Genomic DNA, 22,063 nt, shown 5'->3' on the forward strand with positions numbered 1-22,063 from the left:
TGGACCACATATATCCAGACAGTTTTACGCATCGAGAAATAAACTTCAAATTTGTTTAAGCCTGTTATCTCAGGGGTTTTCTGTCACTTGCATCCAAACCTTATCTTGACTAATGTCAACAGCAGTACCTAAAGTATGACTAGAGAAGAGAATCTCCCCCAAATAACAGACTTATTAAATACCCACATTCTATACAGCCTCGGAGCTCACTTTAAAGTATAATTTAAAGGTGATTGAGTCTACCATTTGTGGTATAGAACAAAACGGAAACGTGATAATTAACAGGATAATTAACTTTCCTTCTCCCATGTTGTTACCTGAGAACAGAGGCCAAGGGAAGGAGAGAAACTTCTGTGACTCTCTGCTGGGTAAGCCTGTGTGCTCTGTGAATGCAATCCGGGCAACACGCACATAGGCCTGGCCATACTGTGCATCCAACCTTCTATATTGCACTTCAGTTTTTCTTAAGTATTTTTCTTTTTTGTTTAAATACCAAAAAGCAATATCTTATTGGAAAAAATCTCGAATGCACAAGAAGTTTATTCTCTAGAAGACAGACATAGAAACAGTGAAAAATCTATCTATAGGGCAAAATGTAACTATTGAAAATCATTACTTCACTTAGAGCATTAGTGGATTTCTGAGCAAAGCTGTTTATTTTGCAGGTTTTATGATCCTTCTTAAGCTAGAGTCTTAAATGATCCAGCCCTTCACTCTCAAGGTCCATCATAAACTCCAGTGCCACGTGGGTAGCTTAAATAGCCCCCAGGTGGGGTTATGGGAAAACAGGGAACATCTGTGTCTCTGAACCGGGCAGCTTCACTCCAAGGATGAATGCCCTGGGTGAAGAGGGGGGCTCACATCATCAGAGCCGCTGATATTTGGAAGAAGCCAAAATACTTGCTTTTTAAATGTTATCTTCTGATATTCAAGAATTTAAAAACACAACGTGGACCAAATCGAACACCTCAGTGACCTGAGCACCATCTCTAGCTTAAAGTCCAAGTGCAACTGGATCTGACCTTGCAAAATCAGATTTTAAAATTTAACTTTAATTTGGCCTCATTATATTGCTTTAACTGATTACAAACTGCCTGAACCCAACATAAAGGGTAAACAATAAATGACACTTTGTCAAGTAGAGAAGAGACATGCCGAATTAATTACCAAGGGGAACCTTCACATACCTTTAGAGCCAAATAGAACTCAACTGGGATAAAACTCAGAGAAGTTGTGACTTTGTTTTCCCAGAACAACAGGGCTTTGCGGATAATCAAAGAGTTTGGGTGATGACAGTGATGACTTTTGTCTCCTAGGTTGCACCCACCTGTCACCTGTCAGGGAGATGACATACCCTCCTCAACTGAATTCAAGAAATTTGCCCGATGCCTTTCACATTCCGGAAACTGTGTTAGGTGCTAAGGACACAAAGTTGAGCGAATCAATCTCCGTCTTCAAAGAATTCATAGCTTAGTGGGGAGAAAGACGTATAAGCATTTATAAAGCAGGATACTGTGTGCTATTAAATCAAAGATGCTATCTGTGATAAGATAAATCATTATTGTTTTGTAAAACGAAGAAAAAAATTAATTAAATTATGTTATCCTTTCCATTTTAAGATGCATTCTGATTTGAGAGATATTTAAATGTCATGTGCTATAGAAGTTTCTTTAAGGAGCAGAGGGAAGAGATGGTTTGACCACCTGGGCAAAGCAATGAGCTCCAGGGTAGTATTTAAGGCTGAAATTGGGAGTCAGATAACTTTAAGCTACGTGACCTAGGGCAAGTCACTTAACATCACTTTTTCTCTCATCTGTAAAAGACATAAAAATAGTAGCTACTCTGAAGAGTTGTTGTGAAGGTTAAATAAAGATTTCACATAGAGCGCTGATCAGTGATTTAGATCTAAGCGCTCAAAAAAGTTGGCTGTTTTTAGCAGAGAGAGTTAATGATAGGACTTGAAGAAAGACTAGGTCTTTTCCAAGAGATAAGGGAGAAAATAGATCCCACGGAGGAAGAACAGAATACACAAAGACTTCAAGCCTGTTTCTGGAACGTTCTGCTTGACTGCAGTGCTGTGGTAGGTGAGGTTTCTTCCTTGAGGAATTCTGGATCTTTCTGACACCTTCTTCTTTCTCCTGCACCTTCTTCCCCTGCCCTCGAATCCCAACACACCCACAAGGCAGCTTGGTTCCTTCAGCTTTTCACTCAAAAGCATGCACCTGGCCCTTTACTCAGTCACGGACTTGGCCTCTCAGAGCCACACCACTGGTGACTTGCTTTCCTTTTCCCTCCTCACTCCCCCACCCCACTCTTGCCTTTGGGAGAAGCCTTTGTCCAATATCCTTTGTCTGAAAGGATTCACTGCTGTTCCCTAGTGCCTGTCAATTTCTTTCCAGGGACTTCATGCAAATAAGGGTGCAGGTGGCCTGCACTGATTTCGCAGAGTTCCCTGAGGGCTAACACCCTATTAGGGCTTTCACTCTGAACAACGTTCAGTGATCCTAATCCCCTCCGAAGCTTGGAGAAGTTAATGGATTTCTCCAAATAACTGGGCACAGAAGTACCCAGGCAAGCGGACCCTGTTCAGGGTTTTGCGATATTATGCTGCACCATCCTTCAAACAGTTATTCCTCCTAAAGGATTTTTCTTCTCGGTATTATTTCTATTAACACAGTGCCCCCTGTTTAGAAAGCAGCTAGTATCCTGAGTAAGAAACCAGCCAGTGTGTGGATTTGAGGTCATGTATCCATCCGTTCATTCCTCCACACATCTCTAGTGAGTACCTGCTCAGGGTAGGGTCCTCAGGTACCAGTAAACCTTTGAGGTTGAACAAGACCAATATTACCCCTACTCTCACAGAGCATACAGTCGAGCAGGGGAGGAGGTGAAAATCATTTCCAAGGCCCAGAGCAAAGGCAGTTTAGGCAAAGCTTCTCGGAGGAAGCTTCTGCAAAGGAGAGACCACAGGATGGGGAGAATTAGCTAAGTAAAGGGATGAGAGAAGAGAGGTGATAAAATGAGATACGAAATAGAACTTTGCAAACCGTGTCACAGCAGCCGTAAGATTGTGGGCTTATGAACGTACCTCCTTCTGCAGCCCCCCAATCTCTGTCCCCAGTCTTTCTTCCACCAAGCTACCCATCTCTGCTCCTTTCTCATGACAACCTCTCTTTTTTTGGGTGTAACTCTTGTTTTGTGGCTGTTTATCATGTTGTCATTATTACAGTCTTGGTTTTTGTCCTGGAGACAAGAGCCCTTCTGGATGTAGAAGTGACCTGGTTATTGTGTTGATTACCTCGACCAGATCCTGGAGCTGGGAGGGATGCAAGGGGGTTGGAATGGGATTTGGTTTGTCTTGATCTTGATTCTGAATGATGAAATATGCATAGAAGTCAGGCAAGTGGTGGTTATAATAGTGTTTCTGAAACTTTTTGAATTGAGATCCATGGTAAGAAATACACTAACATAGCAACTCGGAAAACACACACGTTACCGAAACAGTAGTTTACTGAAGCTTGTGTTTTGGGAACAATTACCCTTATTGCACGGGATACAATTTGATATTTGGGATTCTGATTAGTGTTTTTCAGGCTGGTAATCCATTAATGGGTCACAAAATCAATTTACTAGGTCACGATGAGCACCTCAAAAATGGAAATAGAAGTGCGGAGACAGGCCAGGAAATGGTGAAGAAGATACCCCTACACTGTGGTCAGTCTTTAGGAGCTAGAATTTACAGATCTTGCACTTTCCAAGTCCCTGTTTCTTGCCTTGTTACTTGAAACTCAATACAGATCAGTGGTTATGGCTGCAGATTCTAGAGTATCTTGACTCTGTTACTCAGAGGCTGTGAGACGTGTGACACTTGGTCTCCTGCACTCTGCTTGCCCCGTGTGTAAATGGGAGATAATAACAGCACTTTCCTCATCCAGTTGCAAGGATTAAATGAATTAATGCAGTGTCTGGTGCATATAAACACTCGACAAATATTAGCCATTATATTTCAACCTTTTGTTTTCCCCTAGTGTTATGGTTCAGCTTTTCGCAGTTTGCCAATAGGACAAAAGGAACAGTTATGAAGTACAGGGCCCTGGAACCCAGCTTGCTAGGGGCAGCAGATACCAAAGTGAAACAACCACCAGGGGAAACTGAAACCCCAAGGGCCAGAGTGAAGGAAGGTCCTTAGTCCTTCCAGTGCTAACCCTTGAATGTCCAGGGATTTGTTTTGTTTTTGTTTTTCCTTAAAGAAAGCAGTTCTCCTAACAGTTCCTCTCTCTAATATCAACATACATTTGACCCTAGCTCCTGGCTACTTATCTAGATCAGATTCCAGTCTGTTACAGAAACTTGACTGTATCTGATCATGTATTTCCCCCAAATTTCTACTTGATATTCCCTGAGGTTCCTCTCCTTGTTTGGGTACGCTTCCTGCCTGTCAATCTTTTGTTGGCCGCATTACTTCTTTCCTGCATCTAGCGAGACAGGAGGCTTTTGTTTTTGTTTTGTTTTGTTTGAAAATCTTGGGGTATCAAGAGAAAAAAATTGCTAAATAATAAGATGAGAAGAAAGGAATGTCTTCTGTCATACCATCTTACAGAGGCAGAAGTATTTTGTATTGAAGAACTTTTAATGCATTTGGTGTATACTTCTTAACCATTTCCATTCCATAAAAGGACAGATGACATATACGATGTGTGGGACGCTCCCATAGGAGTATCTAGAATCTCCTTAAAGAAGGATTCCAATTTTGGGGATTTTATAAGCATGTAAATAATGAAATTTACAATTTAAAGTTTTCTTAAAATTGTTGTTTTGCAAGGAAAATATACTGTCATTTGTTCAATATGCAGAAGTTTTAAAAAGTGCTTATTTTTCTGTAACTGCTCCACAGAACAAAAACCTTATTTTTGTTAAAATTGTTATCTACAAACTCTAAAAATTTCTTATGTCATTTGATAATGATCGTTAAAACCTTGTATGATATATTAAGATAAAATGTACGAATAATATCCAAATCAGAAACTTCTCTAAGCTTTAATTACTTACGTGGATTTTTCCTGAATAATACGTTTATTTCTAACCAGCCCAGATATCAGGCGTTAAAGGCTAACATTCCCCAGCATCACTCTTTCCTATAAAAATACTGCAGTATTTTCAGTGAGAGTGTAAACAAACAATTGTTTCAGGTTTTATTTACACTGGAGCTGCCGGGCAAAATTCCCTGCTTCATCTAGCTATTTGTCGTGATTCCAAGTAAGTTTTTAAAAGTGATCCTTTCTTCAGTACTTCCTCCTTAGCGTCTATTTCCAAGGCCTGTTTTTCCCATTCTTTATTTTTCAAGACATATTTGCCTGAGCCACTTTTAAGCATCAAGTTTTTTTTTCTGCCTATAAGAGTAATAATATAAGAATCCAACAAGTCAGAAATAAATGTTTAGTATATTGCTGTCGGCTTCTCGAGCCTTCCTTTTTCCTTCCACTGAGCCATCTTTGAACCAGCACTCTTCATTTTTAAGAACACAGGAAAGAGCCTAAAAAGGGGCAGAGACCCGTGGGACGGGCGCAGGAAGGTGTCGTCACGCGAGGAGGAGGTGGCGGAAAGTTTACAAGAGCGAAGAAGCGAACATCCTTGTTTGTACAGATCATCGCCTGCTAAGCTTAATAGAGGAGAACGGTAGTCTGCAAGTCGTCTCACTGAGCCAAAGCGGGAAACCCAGTAGGAAGGGTAGAGGCTAAAAACTCAAGTAATAAGGCTAGAGGAGCCGCCGGGACAGGGTGGGGCCGCCGGGCGCCCGCCTAGCCTCGAGCGGGAGCCGGAAGGGCGGGCCCTAGGGGGCGGGGCCGAGCCGATGTGGGCGGGACCAAGAAGGAGCAGGTCCGGTTGGGGCGGGGCCTGGGGCGGGGCATAATCAGAGTGGGCGGGGCCAAGCCAGGGCCTATCCAGTTGGGGCGGAGTCTCGAGGGGGCGAGGCAGGAGCAAAGGCCGGTGGGGGAGCTGACCCCGCCCGGCCGAGGGGCCCGTGGCACCTGGTGAAGAGCAAATGGCTGTTTCCTCATGTGGAGGACTTTTAAGGAACACGTGAGGGAGGGAAGGCAATGTCTGTGGAAAATCTACCTCACAACCCTGGCGTCCTGCTCCAGCCCCCGGGCGACAGCCCGCTTGCTGTGTTCCCAGGGTCTTTGCAGCCACGTGGGCCGTCTGCGCCTGCGCCCGCGCCCAGGGCTCCGCGGCGGGGCGGGGCCGCTGAGGAAGGGCGTGTCTCCCGCCGGCGCGCGGGGGGCGGGGCCGTGGGGGGGCGGGCGGCGGCGACCCGCGGCCTGACCTGCCCGGGCGCCGGGTCTCATGACGTCACCTCGCCGTGACGCGCACGCGGTAGGAAAACTGTAAGTTTCTGAGGATTCCTGCAGTTCCCCGGGCCTGCGGGGCTAGCCCGGCTGCTCGCACCCCCGGAGTCGGTGGTGGCCGTGGGTTCTGCTCCTGGGGCGGTCCGGGGAGCCGCTGAACGCGGTGACGGGACAGGTGCCCGCCCGGGCGGGGAGCGCGCCCTCCGCGGCGGGAGGGACGGGCGTGCGAGCAGGCGAGGCCGCGCCCTGGCAGCACCGCAGCGTCTCCCCTGGGGCCGATATCGAGGCCGGGGAGGGGGGAGTCCGGGGGGGAGAGGCCCCTTTCCTTCTTCCCCGATGGGGGCACTGGGTTCCCCTCTGCACATACTGAGTCAGGGGTGCAGGGTTCCTGCGGAGACACCCCGCCCCCCCCGCCCGGGCTTCCTCTGGGGTCCCGCGAGCGACCAGGTGGCTGAGGCGGAGCCACTTGCAGGGATGACCACTTGCTGCCTCAGTGCCCTTTTCGCGTACACTGGAGGCGAAGCGGCCTCCGGCCTCCCTCCGAGGCAGCCCCAGGGCCGGGCGCGTCGTGAGAGCACGCGAGGTGACACTAGCATGTGACCGCGCCAGGAGAAAGCGTACAAAGGCAGTGGGCTACTCTGCGAACGTGGGGACCCGCAGCCCTCTGACAGAGGTCTCGTGGGCCGGGGTCCTTGCCGCAGGTCTGCCTCCCGCCTTCCTCCGCCCGCTCTGATCCTGGACCGCCCTCGAGCCCGACGGCCGATCTGAACGTGGTGGACGGGGGCCAAGAAAGAAGTCGCTGGAAGCGTCACCGCAGCGCTCTCGGCGATTATGAGGCCCCGCCGTGCGGGTTTGCAGAGAGAACTCTGAGCGCCCCGGAAGAGTCGCGGGGTGCTGCCGTGTCCCCGTGGAACGCCCCGCCGTCGTAGCTGCCTGCCCGCCCGGGCTTGGTGCGCCGCCGACGCGTTAGTGCTGTGCCAGAATCGTTCTCAGATGCAGGGCAGGTGCTTGTCAGGAACTTCGAAGGGCGGAGGACCAGGCACCCCCGGTGTATTTATTCAGGAGACTGAGAGATCACGTTTCCGTAGAGTCAGCTCCAGGGCCTAATACTCTTCCATCCTAGTTTGAAGGGCCTTAGACTGGGAACGCAGGGGTTCGAACCTTTGTTCTGCTCGTTACTAGCCTTTGCGTCCAAAGATGAGTCACCCAAACTTGGAACTTGAGCCTTCTCTCTAAAATGGAAGATGATGGTATGCGTAGTATCGCTCTCCTGAGGTTCAGCTGTGGTCATGAAGGTGAAAACGAGAGTATGGTGTCGTTACCAAGAAATTCACGCCGGTTCCCTAACCTGGGGAAGAGGTGTGTTGTGCTCTCAGAGTCAGGTCCTGGGTCAGAAGCGGAACTAGAGCATCAAATGAGATGACATGTCCAACCTAGTGGAGCTCACGTTCCGGCGGGGCACTGGGCAGCAAAGAGCAAGGACGTGATGTTATTTCAGACGGCGGTAAGTGCGGTGAAGCAAAGGAAGACAAGGCCAAGAGTGGGAGAGCAGGGCAGGTCGTTTCAGAGGGGGTCTGTCTGGGGACACCTCTCAAAGGGGGTGGTAGTTGAATGGATTGACGGGAGAGGAAGAGCCTGAGGTAAGAGCATGTCAGGCAGGAATAATCATAGCAGTGAACCTTGCCTGGAGCTTACTGTGTGTGAGGCCCTCGTCTAAACGCCTAATGAAGTTTTTACAGCCTTCTGAGGTCTGTATTACTATCTCCATTTTTATCGATGGGGATAGGACCCTTGTAGGCGTGGGGCAGTGAAGATGCTCCTCGAAGCGTGATGGAAAGCCACAGGGAGGTTTGCATCACGGGAATAGCGTCTGACTTCAGTGCTCTTGGAGAGTTAGCCGGAGGGTCGTGGAGCGGGGAGTGTTGAGAGTGGGGAGGTGGGAGAGTCTTGCTGCCCCCTGGGGAGAGACGGTGGGCGCCTGCACTAGGGAGGTACTGGCGAGGTGATGGTACGTGGGCAAAGTCGTGGAAAGCTTCTGAAGCCAGGAGTGCTGGTGTGGACTTGCTAGTTGGAGGGTGGGGAAAAGGAAGAAGTGATGACTTCTCAGGTTTTAGGCTGGAACAGCTGGATGGATAGTGGCGCTGTTTCCCGAGACGAGAGAAAGGGGTTTGGGAAGAAAACCGTGCATTCTGTTTTGGACGAGTTTTAGATGCCTGACATAGTAACAGCAGTATTGGCGCTAGGAATAACAGTAAGCACCGTGTAAGCGTGAACTGTGTGCCCGATGGGGTTTTAAACATGTTTACACATGTTAATTCATTTAATCCTTATATCACAGCTGTGTGTGCCAGGAGCCCTCAGGGCCCCCACTTTACGCGGGAGAAGACAGAGGCACAGAGAGGTTCAGAGTGACCCGCCTGCTGGCACCCAGCTGGGCAGTGATGGAGCTGGGATTCAGACCCCAAGCCGTCTGACTTCCAAGCCCATGCAGTTTATCCCTGTAACGCCCTGCAAGTCGACACGTTGAGTAGGCCCTTGGGTGTATGGATGTGGAACTCAGGGGAATGGTCAGGGCTGAAGACGCACGTTTGTGTTTCTTAAGAGAAAGCCCTCTTTGGTTCCTCATTAAGTCTTGATTGGCAAGGGGAGAAAGGAACACAGGCAGTTGGCGCTGTGCTAACTGGCCTTTCATTACTTGATTCCGTTCAGGCAGCCAACATCCATCCAGGCTGAGGTTCGTATCTCTTCTACTTCTCTGTCTCTAGTCCCGAATCTGGTGCTTGCCATGGAGTAGATGTTAGGCATGACTTTATATGCAGGATATTGGCTGAGGTTTGGGGAGTTCAGAGATGAATAAAACATAGCTCTCTTTCTGGAGGAGCAGAGTGTGAGGAAGGACCCGTGGGGATAAAACTAGAGTGGACGGAGCGCACACTAATGAGCTCATCCTGGCCTTCTTGCCGCCCCCGCTCTGCCCCGCACGCTTGAGGGGTGGGGCGGGGCGGGGTCAGAGGAGCAAAAGAAGGCCTGAGCGGTCGCAGGATGGATTCGAGGTTCCCCAAGAGTCCTTTTCAAGAAAAGAATGACTCAGAGCCTTGCCTAGTTTACTATATTTGCATTAGTTTTATTTGGCAACCGTATAATTTTTCCCAAGTGAAATACAGTTTGATATTTGAATATCATGGTGGAGTGATGAGTTTTTCCAGTTCTGTTACATCAGTGTTGACAGGGCCAGCTGGTGAAATAAGGGAGTTGCCTTAAAATGTTGCAGCTTGCATAATAGAGGGCGATGGAGGGGTTGTGTGAAGTGTTTAGGCAGGTTTCCGCCCGGTTAAGTGAATCAGGCCAAAGTTCCACACATCGGAATGAGTTTGAGTTTCTCTGCGGATCATCCCGTTAACACTGAGCTGTATTTCTTGTCAGAGAAAGAGGATCTGGTGATATTTGTCATGAGTGGAATTGTGTGGAACAATGTGGAAACACAGGAACTTGAACCATACATACAAGAATAGGTATGTTATTTCTGTGGGTTTCTTTCAGGGCGTACTATAACCTCCATACATTTATCACAATTTTATTACTTCCTAATGTGAGTATTTCACATCTGAACCATTGCCGATTATATATTGATAAATTTATGCCATTGTAGATTTCATGATTAATTTCAGAGCTTTTCCCCTACAACAGATAGCAGTTATATTTTGTTTAGCTTTTTTAGCTTTCAGTGGGAGAGTTGATCTGAATAACCAAGTCCCAGGACTCTAAAACAGGAATCCTCCGCAAGTGTAGAAGTGGAGATGTGCTGTCTCATTTTGCAGTTCACAAAATCTTAAATCTGCTATTGTAGCGTCCCTAAATTTAATGGAGTTGAAGTGATTATCACTATTTTTTTTAACCACAATTGCAGTTAGCTTCCTTAAGAACATTAGATGTGGTATAAAGTAGAATTGCGTCTTAAGTGGCCTGTTGATGACTCAGGCTTTGTCACTTTTTAAGTTCAGGCTCTGGGACAGCAGGTTGACGATTAATTGTGTCAGGTAGCTCCCGGCAGAGGGGCAGTGATGGTCAGCCGTCCTGTTTGAAGACAACAGAAGCCACTCTTTCTAACACTGACCAGGTGAAATATAGCATCCTAGATAACTTATCCGAATTGCGTTTAAAATTTATATTTACCTAGGCAAATTTAAAAACTACCATGTTAAGAGTACCAGTGTAAGTACTGATATTATGGAAATTGTTTCTTGTAGAAAACCATGTGTCTAGCCCAGTGATGGAATGTAGTAGGCATTAAATGTAATGCTTAAAATTCTACTTCGTATGGTTTCTTTTATTTTTGCACATTACCTTCAACATATATATTATATATTTACAGTAATAGCTGAATACTAATTTGGGTAATTTTACTTAATATTTTAAATGTTTAATTTTAATAATTTAAATAGCTATGGAACACTTAATTTTGATTAATTTCATATTTGGTTGCTTAGAAATTAAAACGTCAAGGCTTGATTTTTTTTTTCTTTTTCAACGTAAACACTAACGAATAAGAATTAGTAAGTCTGGGTGGAGACTAAGCTTTAGTGACAGGCTAACCAAATTGTTAGCCCAAAAAAACTCCCAAGAAGAGAATTCTTAGAGAGGATGAGGCAAAAACAGCATGTTGATGGAAGAGATAATTGAACCATAACTCCCTACGGTACCTGTAATTCTTCTTACGACGTTACTGTCTTACAGACAGCATTCTTTTCTTGAGTTCTTATGTTGCAAAACTGTTAGTTTTTCAGACTGCATTGTAAGCCACCAGTCTATAGGGAGAGAGAGAGAGATGTAAGATAAATACGACTGGAAGGTAGTACTATGGCTGTAGCTCAGTGGATCGCAACTGGGGATGATCTTGTCCCCTCCCCAGCTCACCCTGGGGACATTTGGCAATGCCTGGAGACATCTTTAGGTGTCACAGCTGTGTGGGAGGGGTGCTGCTCTGCGCATCCAGTTGGTGGCGGCCAAGGATGCACCTACATACCCTACAGTGCACAGAGCAACCCCGACATTGAAACATGATCTGGTTCAAGTGTCAACACTGCTGCTGTTGAGAAACCCTGCAATGTATAGCTTTCTTCTTTTCCTTTTTTTCCCTGATGCTTTAGAAATTGAAGGGGTAGTTTTAAGTGGCAGACACCCGACTCGAACAAAAGATTGTGTTGAACTGCTTTTAGTTCATTGGAGAGCTGAGCCAATTTGGTGCGTTCATTGCGTGGAAAAGAATTCTTGTAGCTAATGGCCGAGTGGTTGCCAACGGGTCTGGTGTGTCGGGTATGTTCTTAGGTGTGAAATGTTTTTCTTAGTAAAGTTAATTTAATTGGAGCATTATATAATCCTGGGTTGTAACAAGTTTGTTCGTATGAATCCTCTTCATTTTTGTGGGTGTGGAATTAATTATCTCCCAGGCAAAACTCCCAGGGTTTCTCTATATTTGAAAAATCCTTTTCACATTAATTGTCATAAATACCCATGACATGTGTAGGGTATGCGTTACACCACTGTTTGACAGATGAGGAAACCGACTTAGATCAAATGACTTGTCATGTGTATTATAGCAAGTTAGTGACAAAAGTAAGTCTAGGACTCAGAGTTCTGATGCTTAGGACACTTTTAAAGTTACTGTCTATCATTATCTCTTTTAATCTTTCTGACAGTCCTGTGAAATAATTCCTATTTTATAGACGAGGAAACAGGTTCAGAGATACTAAGTAACTTATTCAAGGTCACCAAACTCATAATGTAGTTTTGACTGTTTCCTCTGAGCTATACTGCCTCTCCATGGATTCTTCTCTAGAAATAAATTCGACAGTTTCTGTATGAATTCACCAAATCTATGCCTAACCTAACTATGTAGGCCTCTTGGCACTGTAGGTGAGGGAAAATTCCCATCTACCCTCTCTGGGTCTCTAGCTGGGCCTGAGAATTAAACTGACATAAAACAGATTAACAGGAGAAAAACATACACATTTTATTAAACTTTTACATATGCATGGGAGCCTTCACAAGAGAATGAAGACCTGAAGAAGTGACCAGAGCAGGAAGCTTTTGCACATTTTAGACAAATGATAACTTTGTGAAGAGTTGACAAGACAAAGGGGTGTGGGCCAGGGGCAGTGAGTGGTGAGGAGGTAACAGCAAGACAAGGGTTTTACTGTAATAAGGTTTGTTTGTACAGATTTCTCAGCCCCCAGTTCCCCGCCTCTGCTGATAAGAATGTCTTCCTCCTGGTACAGAGAGAGTACCTTTCACATGGGACTTTTATCTCTTGCTTTCAGGAAGGACAAAGGAGACTCAGAGTGTCTTTCTTGTACCTGCTATTTCTTAAGTGCCTTTAATTCAAAATAACCAATATGCCAAAATGGCAGATCTTGCGGTGACATTCTGGTTTCCTTTAACACCTAGTCAAATGTTCATGTTAACTTGAATCAATTGGTAATTCAGTGTTCGTAATCCTACTCTGACTGGACTCGAGTGGAAACTTCACGGAGCTTTGATAAACCGTAAGGTAACACCACTTGCCATTTAGAATTTATTTTTTGAGAACGCTAAGTCCACAAGCCGTCCAAAACGTGGCCCTCAGCCGTATCTGAGTGTACTTGGGTCAGGCAGCCCTCTCGCACGATTCACTTTGCCAGTCTGATAGAGGGATTTATATTTGGGATAGGACTCCCATTCATTCTAATTTTCTAATTAGAACCTGTATTACTCTCTTCAGCCATCTTTTATGTCAAATTGAGACAGTTTTTCTTACTTTTTTCCATGCTGACCTAAACCTCAAGCTGAGTTGACTTTAGCAACAAACAAAATAACATAATGGTTGGGTTTTATTTGCCTTTCTGAAACATTTAGAGTTCATCTTACTCTAAATGAGTACATACATCATTTTTGTGAGGTGGTAGGAGCTGGTGATGGTCGCTTTATTTTCTAGACTGAAAAATTTAAGAGGAGATGATCAGTTTACCCAAGTAAACCAATCTCAAAGATAGGATTTAGAATTTAGGTTTTCAGATCTTAAAAAACCAAGCCACACTGTCATTTCTATTAGGTCAGAAAGAGTATCTACTTGAATATTTGCTCAGTTACCATATTCTTTGAAGACTATTTGATGACACTCAATTCTTGATACAAGTTCCAGTAATTGGAAATTTTAGTGTTTCATATGGTACATCCATCGGCTGGGTTTGGACCATTGATAGTGTGAGGTGTGGGTCTGGGGTTGAGAGGAGAAGGAAAGGGACCCCTTTGTTAGTGCAGCTGTGTATTGGGCTAGAAGGATTATACTTAGGCTTAAAAGGCAAAGACTCTCAACTTTCCATAAAATTGAATTATTATAACAAATATTTTTCTTAGCTTCATGAAGAAAAATGCTAATAACCAAGTAACCATAATATTTATCGTATTATTGAAGGAAGAGACCACCACTCCAGTGTAGCTAAATCAAAGCTGAATTTCATACTTGCTGAGCAAGGGAGAATCATGCCTGCAGAATATGGTCCTCACAACAGGCAGAGATGTGCTTAGGTGGGATTTTGAGGAAGCATGGAGTTTCAGGATTTTTTTTTTTTCAAAAGTGAGACAATTTAAGGATTGGTTGACTTTAAACTTGGAGTTTAGGGACTGGCCAGCTTTGAGGAGCGAAGGTACTGAAGGGGGGGCAGTTCCTGATTGGCGTACTTTCTCAACTGCGTACTTAAGTGGAGATATTGAGTAGAGTTGAAGGATTGATTGATTGGGGCTTATTTAAAACCGGTTCTGTGTTTACTTGTTCCCAGCTTGGGACAAGAGCCAAGGAATAATCTTTTCCTTTCTTGAAGTTGAAGAACAGGTACTTTAAATTTTCCATGTTTATGTCAAACCTTTGTTAGCAGTGGTGCTAATATAACACTTTGATTTTGCTTTTCTTCTGAAACTTAAAAGAAAAAAAAAAAAGAGTGCAGTGAGTATCATTTGTTTCCTACCCAGTAGCCTCAGGATTCTATGATATTTGGGACCCAGGCTGTTTCAAGGATTATTTTTATATGTAGTTAAAAAGGTAATATGTGATTTATGGAAATACTTTAATGCCTTAGACATTACGGTGAAAGCTGTGTGACTTCTATGTTTACCTTTCTCTCTTGTGGGGGTGTGTTGTGTCAGATGCCTGCCACAGTTCGTCCTGATGGAAGCTGAATTATAGATCTAAAAGCTTGCTGGGTTTGCTGTTGTTAGAGGTACCTCCAGAAGTGATCTCCTTTTGAAAGCAAACTAGCAATTTTCCCTATACCAACATTTTAGAAGTGTTCACGATTATATTGCATGTCTTTTATATAAGGGAGGCTGAGTCACGTTAGTATCTGTAAATCAGTTTACTACAACTATTATATTAGAGTACCATTCATATAAAGTATTTTGGTTTAGTATTTATTTTGAAATATTTTTATGCTTCGGAATGAAATAAAGAGCTATTTATGACTATTTCTCGGAACTGTGCCAAAATGTTGGTCTTTTTCTAAATTGATCTCTCATAGTAAGAGTTTAGTTTTAAAAATGTTTTCCTCTGGAGATGTTAAAATCAACTCAGAGGGCATTATTTATCCTAGAAGTTCAAGAAGGCAAAATGAGTTGTTGGTGTACTTTGTGTTTTGAATCGAAATTTTATTTAAAATAGCATACATGCTGTATTTACACGAAATAAGCTCATAATATTTAAAAAAGAATGGGTGCTGGGCTTCCCTGGTGGCGCAGTGGTTGAGAGTCCGCCTGCCGATGCAGGGGACGCGGGTTCGTGCCCCGGTCTGGGAAGATCCCACGTGCCGCAGAGCGGCTGGGCCCGTGAGCCATGGCCGCTGGGCCTGTGCGTCTGGAGCCTGTGCTCCGCAGCGGGAGAGGCCACAACAGTGAGAAGCCCGCGTACCGCAAAAAAAAAAAAAAAAAAAAAGAATGGGTGCTGTATACGTTGTGTTTACAGGCTTCTCCTACTCCCTTCCCTTTTTTTAAAAAAAATATTTAATTTATTTATTGTTTGGCTGCGTTGGGTCTTCATTGCTGTGCGCGGGCTTTCTTTAGTTGCGGTGAGCGGAGCGGGGGCTGCTCTTTGTTGAGGTGCGCGGGCTCTAGGCACGCGAGCTCAGTAGTTGTGACTCGCGGGCCCTAGGCACGCGGGCTCTGTAGTTGTGGCGCACGGGCTACGTTGCTCCACGACATGTGGGATCTTCCTGGAGCAGCGCTTGAACCCGTGTCCCCTGCGTTGGCAGACGGATTCTTAACCACTGCGCCGCCAGGGAAGTCCCCCTATTCCCTTCCTTAACCTACAGCTTTTGTGTCTTACCTCTGCCTTCCAGATGGATATCATCATCCAGTGCTAAAGCTATAGTTGTGATTTAGATAAAGCATTTTTACGTGAAAGCTCTTTGAAACCGTGAAGCCTGATTCTCGTTTTTATTTACAGTCCAAGTTTCTGACCTGCTATGAGAGTTAACCTTAAGAGGTTAATCTTCATCTAGTAGCAAAATTAATGTTATGATGTTCCTTATGAAAGAGCTGTTGATTACGAAATGATACTCAAGCATATTCAATCCTCAACATTTCATTTTTACAAATTTATTCTAAATAGGTACTTAAGTTTTCTAGAAAAAAGTCTATGATGCCTGACCATGGTTACTGGGATTATTCCTGTACTACCTACTGTATGAAGTTATGATTTGAAGTGTGGTTTTTCTCTGTGCACATGCAGTGAATAGTTGGGCTTGTATTGCCTAGTGGTGTGATGAAAAAAGAATCTTAGGCTAGGTGATCTTTTGTAATAAAATGGAAAAATACAGGGTTATATGCACTTCAATAAAAGCCTTGTTTTCTGGACTTTGCTAATATAAAAGATATAAAATGGTATCACGTAGGTTTAATTTGCATTTCTTTGATTACTAGTGAGACTCAGCTTCTCTTCATTCACTTGTTAGCCACATGGATTTCACCTGTGCTTGCCAGATTTAGAAAGTAAAAATACAGGACATTATAAAATTTGAATTTCAAATAAACAACAAATAATTTTTTAGTATAAGTGTATACTGTGTAGTAGTCAGGCCATGCTTATACTGAATTTTTTTCATTATCTATCTTTAATTCAGAGTTAATGGGGCAGCCTGTATTTTATCTGACCACTTGGATTTTATTTTCGGTGAATTGTCTGCTTGTCTCTTACCCACTTTTCAATTGCACTTCCTGTCTTTTTATTGTTATTTTTCAAGAGTCCTTGGCATACAATGGCTATTAAATCCCTTGGTTCTTTTTAGATGTTGCGAATAGGTAGTCCCAGTCTTTTGCCTGTCTGTTAACTTTGTCTAGAACGTCCTTTGTTGAATAACAAGTCCTTAATTTTGAGGGCCTTGTTGTTATTACTTGTTAAATTCCATCAAAATTTCCCCATGGCCAGGTAGAGCTGCACTTAAAAACACAGTCTCAGCTCCCTTACAGCAACAAAGGTTGATTTCTTCCTCATGACATGTCCGTGGCTCTGTTCCACATCGTCTGTTCCACTAAGCCAAAGGAATAGGCTTTTTTGGAGACATTGCTGTTCTGTGGCAGAAGGAAAAGGATGTGGCAGAATCAGGTGCTTGGACGTGGCATGTGTGACTTCTGTTCATATTTTATTGGCCAAAGCAAATTAAATGGTTGAGCCTGAAATCAGTCAGACGGGAAGAACCGTCTCAGGTCACGTGGCCTGCCTGACATCACTGGGGTGTGGTGGTTTCATCCTCCTGTCATGAGTCAGATGACCTCAAGGTAGTTCACCTTGAATTGAGGGAAAGATGGGTCTGCCACAGAAGCCAGCAAGTGAAGGAGGAGAAAAGACAAGCTTAGTATCTATGACGGGACTGTCTTTAGTTGTGGTTGCTTTCATGTGGTACTGACTGAAGGCAAACAGACCTGTTGAATTTTTGAGAGGTTTACATTGGCAAAGATGCCACAAGTTTGGCTTGTAAAAGCCTGTGGTGGGTGTGACATTGACACCTAAAGCAACCCTTGACCCCCAAATTGGCACCAGCTGTTTGCCACGTCTTTGGAGCACATAGTTTTCCGTATCCACTTCACATATGGCTAGAAAGGATGATGGAAATTTAAAAAAAAAAGAATTTTCCAGAGGCAAAGCCAGGCTCCAGCAGACAAACTGATAAAGGAGATCCCTCCCCTTCCCCCCACAGGACAGGACTGAGTTTAACCAAGGGTCTGGCTTCCTTGGTGGAGGGGGGATTCCTCACCTTCCTTTTCCAGCTGTATCTCATCATTGGTAAGAATGTGTATTTGCCATTCTTTTCTTTTCAGAATGGGAGACTTAACTGCATTCATCTTATTTTCGTTTCGTTGTATTTTGGTTGCTATGGTGGTGGTGGAGAGCAAAAGGTTCCTGGTCTGTTAGTTTGTAGGTCACTGGGCTGGGATGGAGCCACGTTGATATCTGTTGCAGAGATTGTGCGTTGCCCAGAGATCGTAGACTCGGAGTGGAATCCAGTGATTGGATGGGCGCCCCTTTAGGAAGGAGACGACTCTTCCAGAGTCGGGAGAAGGATACCCTCTCACCTCTGACATTTAGCTCGGCCTACAGAGAAATTGTATTTCTTAGGCTCCTTGTAGGCGGATGAGGCCACATGTCTAAGTTTTGGCCAGTGGGTGGGAGTGGAAACGATGAGTGCACCTTCTAAACCACATTTGTATTCAGATCTGCTGTTAGTCCTGTTCTTTTCCCCCACCCACAAGAGCAAGGTGTTGTGAGCCAGCTTCTGTCCTGCAGACCAGGGCAGTGTCCACAGGGGGTGGTGGGACAAGACAGAAGGAACCTCAGTCCCTGGACCTTCCTGAGACCACCTGTCTGCCCCCGAACTGTTACATGGGAGAGAAACAAACTCCTCTTTCATTTGAGCCATTGTATTCTTGGTTTTGTCACAGCAGATTGGCCTATATCCTAGTTAGTACAGATGGCAATGAGGTTAGCAGGAAACAAACAGGGAAAGTTAGATTTGAAATTGTTCTTAGGGATTTTTTTGTCCAGTTGAAGTTTTTCACTTATATAGTCTTTCTGTGAAAATTTATTTTTCAAACTGCTTAGCCAAGAGTTTAGAAATAAGCTCTTTTACTGGAACCTCACTCTGACAATTATGATATATTCCTTTTTATTTCATATGTGTGTGTTTTACGTGTTGGTATAAAATTTTGTAGCCTGATATTTTCATGTGACACCCATTTCCTCTGCTGCTTTAGAGTTCTTGTACTTGCACAGTTAGTGTTACATAACATTCAGCTTTACCATGCTTTAATTAAAGTGCAGTTACCGTTGGCTGCTGTGGACTGAATTGTGTCCCCCCAGATTCACGTCGAAGCCTTAACCCGCCATGTCACCGTGTTGGAGATCGGGCTTTTAAGGAGGCGATTAAGGTTAAATGCGATTATGAGGGTGGATCCCGACCCTACTGGTGTCCTCACAAGAAGGGGAAGAGACACCAGAGAGCTTTCTCTGCCACGTGAGAACGCGGTGAGAAGCAGGCTTTCTGGATCCCAGGAAGAGCGCTCTGACCAGGACCCAGCCGTGCTGGGCTGCCAGCCTCCAGAACTGTGAGCAAATGAAGTGATGCTCTTGAAGCCACCCAGCCACGGTGCTTTGTCACAGCAGCCACGCTGACTAAGCCCAAGCCCGGGCTTGTAACTGCTACACCACACAGAGAGGCTTTTCTCAGCTCACACAGCAGATAGCAAAGCAGACTGCCAAGAAGGGTCCGAAAGAGTCAAGCACCAAGAAAGAATAATGCCACTGAACCAGGAGACAAGATGTCGATGTTCAATTGACAGGTTTAATAAATTCGTAGTGGATTTTCAGCTCAGCGGTCACGTGTGTTTTGGAGAGAGCAGTTTTGTGTTTGCAGGCAAAATCCAGATCTCAGGGGGTCGAGCAGTGAATTGGGAGTGGGGAAGCAGAACCGTGAAAATAGTGAGTTCAAGCTGTCTTACGAGACACTTGGCTGCGAAGAGAAAAGGGAAAAGAGGACAAAGGCAAGAGAGAGACATAATGTCTGGGGCAGTTGTATTAGTTTTGTTTGTTCATTTGTTTTGTGATGGGAGAATTTGAGCCTTTGCGTGCAGTGGGGCAGAAGCCTGATGAGAAGGGGAAGGGGAAGATGGGGAAGGGGCAGGTGGACCCGTGACAGGGTAGATCCCTGAGGAGGTGGGCTGCCTCGCGTGCCTTCCAGAGCTCTGGCTGGGGTTCACTTCGGGCAGGAAGAAGGACATCCGCCCTCCGCGCTGCCAGGAAGGAGGTGAGAGCGGGCGTGTGGTCGGTGATCGGAGGGACGGAGGAAACGGAGGGAGTCTGACCTAATGACCTCTCTTGTTCCTGTGGAGGTGATGTCGCTTACGGAGTGGGGGGGAGGGGAGGAAGCGTGAAGAAAGTGATGGAAGCCTGGAATTGTTTCTGTCGGCTGTGAGAGAGGGACTGGATTGAGAGCCCTAAAAAAGATGGATGGGCTCCTGGTGCGGGACCGTGTGTTTGCAGAGTCCCCCGTCGGCACGGCTGGGGCTTTTTATAGCAGCGACCTCTGGGTGGCTGCGGTGTGCGAGTGAAGAAGTAGATCCTTAGGCTGGTTGAGGGGAAGGACAGGCCGGCGAGAAAGTTGAGAGTTTAGGCAAAGGAGTGATTGCAAACCTGGGTGATCAGATCCTAGGTCACAGTGGACAAGAAGTAAAGCTGAGCGCGTGGTTGATGGATCAGGTACGAAAGGAGAGGGGTTTGGGGAAAAGCTGGAGGCCTAAACGCCTTTCAGATCACGCAGGACTGATTCATTCACTCATTCCATAAATGGTGAACATCTGTCCTCCAGGCACTGTTCTCAGTGGTCTGGCTCCCAAGACCAAAACAGTGATCAAAACAAAGTCCCCGCCCTGGTAGAGCTTCCTCCTAAGCGGGGAGGCAGATGGCAAACAGGGATAATTTCAGACAGTAAGAAAATGTTAAAGAGAAAAATGAAGAAAGGTCAGGGGTCAGAGAGCGATAGCGTGAACAGGAAGAGGCGACCTCGGAACAGACTCGAGCGTCATCAGGACACAGCAGTGCACGTGGGTCCGGACGCAGCCCGGGCAGAGCCCCGGCCAGGGCTCGGAGCACGAGTGAGGGGAGAGAGGCGTGGTGTGTCCAGGCTGCCCTGAGGAATTAGGGTTTGGTTCAGGTGTCGTGGGAAAGACACCCACCAGTCAGAGGAGTGACGGTCTACTTTCTGACGGTTCACGTTGGCTGCTCTGTGGGAGGCTGGTTGGCAACGGAGGCCAGGGATCTGGGGAGCAAGAAGGAGAGACTGGGGCCAGCAAGCGGCATTTTGGAGTTGAAGGTTTGAGCAGTTGAGTGGTGCTGGGTGAAGGAGCCCAGGCTGTTCCTTTAAGCAGACGCACCCACTCCACAATAGGCATTCTTTTCAGTGGATAAAGGCCTGACCCTGACCCCTGGCTTATTCCACACCCTTTCCTGTTTTTGACTCTGCTCCCCACCAGCTTCATTATCCATTCTCCCCTTTCTTCCTCACCTCGTCTTTCAGATCTGATGCACATTGTTGTCTGCCTGGCCAAGACTTCCTCTAGTCTTAAGGTTTTCAGACCTTTTCGTTGCAGTCTAATTTCAGTCTTCAGAAAGTGTCCGTGGAGGCCCAGTACATAAGACAGGTGAAGTGCAGTGCTCTGCCCACTTACAGCTCTTCTCTGATCCTCCCGGAGCAACCCCGAGATGCCTCCAGAAAACGCCTAGCCTCCCAGGTCACGGTGTGGAAAAGGCCCGCCTTGAACTGGGGTGCTGCTGCTTGCAGCCGGCGTCCCTGGGGTCACCTCAGGTCATGCTCCCCCAGCTGAGCTGTGCCTCGTAAATCCTTAGGCACCTCTAGCGAAGGGAGTGTGGGAACCTCCAGTTACAAAGTGGCGTGCTGAGGGCACTCAAAACTAGGAGGCGGGCATGTCTTCCCCAGCGTTAGCTTTACTTGCTGGCTGTCATTTAATTTACTAAATTTGCGTGGTAAAGATGGATGAGCAATGAGTTACTGATAAGCCATGAGTTCTGTCTTTCCTTCTCAACAGATTCGTATATTGACCCTCATTAAGAATGGTAAATTTTTTTTAAAACAAAAGAACATAGATGTATTATAGTTTAGAATATAACATTGGTGGGAACTCTTTAAGAGAACAAACACCAGTCTAAGAAATTTTAAGTTTGCCTGGGCCTGTTAGGGCTGGGCCTTCAGTCTTCTGAGGATTATTTGGTCCCTCTGCTCTGTACTAGGAATGCTTTGATAGACAAGGTTGGAACTGCCTTTGTAAGTTAGTGAATTTTTGTTCTGTATTTTTGTTTTTATGTTTAATGGAGCTAGTATAACTTTTTTTTGCTCAGCATGGAGTAGAAACTGGCCAGGATAGAGACTCAGGACATTCAGGTTTTTCTGATTAAAGGTAAAACTGTGAGTATTTTCCTCTTCTAGGCAAGTTTCATTTTGACAAATGTCATTAAACTAAGCACTGCTGCATTATAAAAAGGATTTACAAGAAGCAAGGGATGGCCTATTAAGGCCAATACTCAAAAACAAGGTCGTCCTAGGCCACAAAATAAGTTTGGCACTTTGGATTTTTTGAAAAACAGGATATCGCCTACATTAAAATATGTGGTGTTTCATCTGAGT

General features: G+C 45.4%; 1 protein-coding gene across 6 annotated transcripts in view; it reads left to right on the plus strand.

The window, feature by feature from the left end:
- The first annotated feature begins 6,290 nt into the window (after positions 1 to 6,290).
- ZNF438 (zinc finger protein 438) overlaps positions 6,291 to 22,063 on the plus strand; it is a 171,404-nt gene continuing 155,631 nt past the window's right edge. For 3 of the 6 annotated variants that reach the window (XM_082681414.1, XM_082681416.1, XM_082681417.1), the window contains exon 1: positions 6,291 to 6,386. The gene's annotated coding sequence lies outside the window, so the exon portion shown is untranslated. Of the gene's footprint in view, positions 6,387 to 9,740; positions 9,860 to 22,063 lie in introns of those variants that run through there. The other 3 variants (XM_082681415.1, XM_082681418.1, XM_082681419.1) reach the window with 2 other exon arrangements.

The sequence above is a fragment of the Grampus griseus genome (genome assembly GCF_964374135.1).
Source record: "Grampus griseus genome assembly, chromosome: 2".
NCBI lineage: Eukaryota > Metazoa > Chordata > Mammalia > Artiodactyla > Delphinidae > Grampus > Grampus griseus.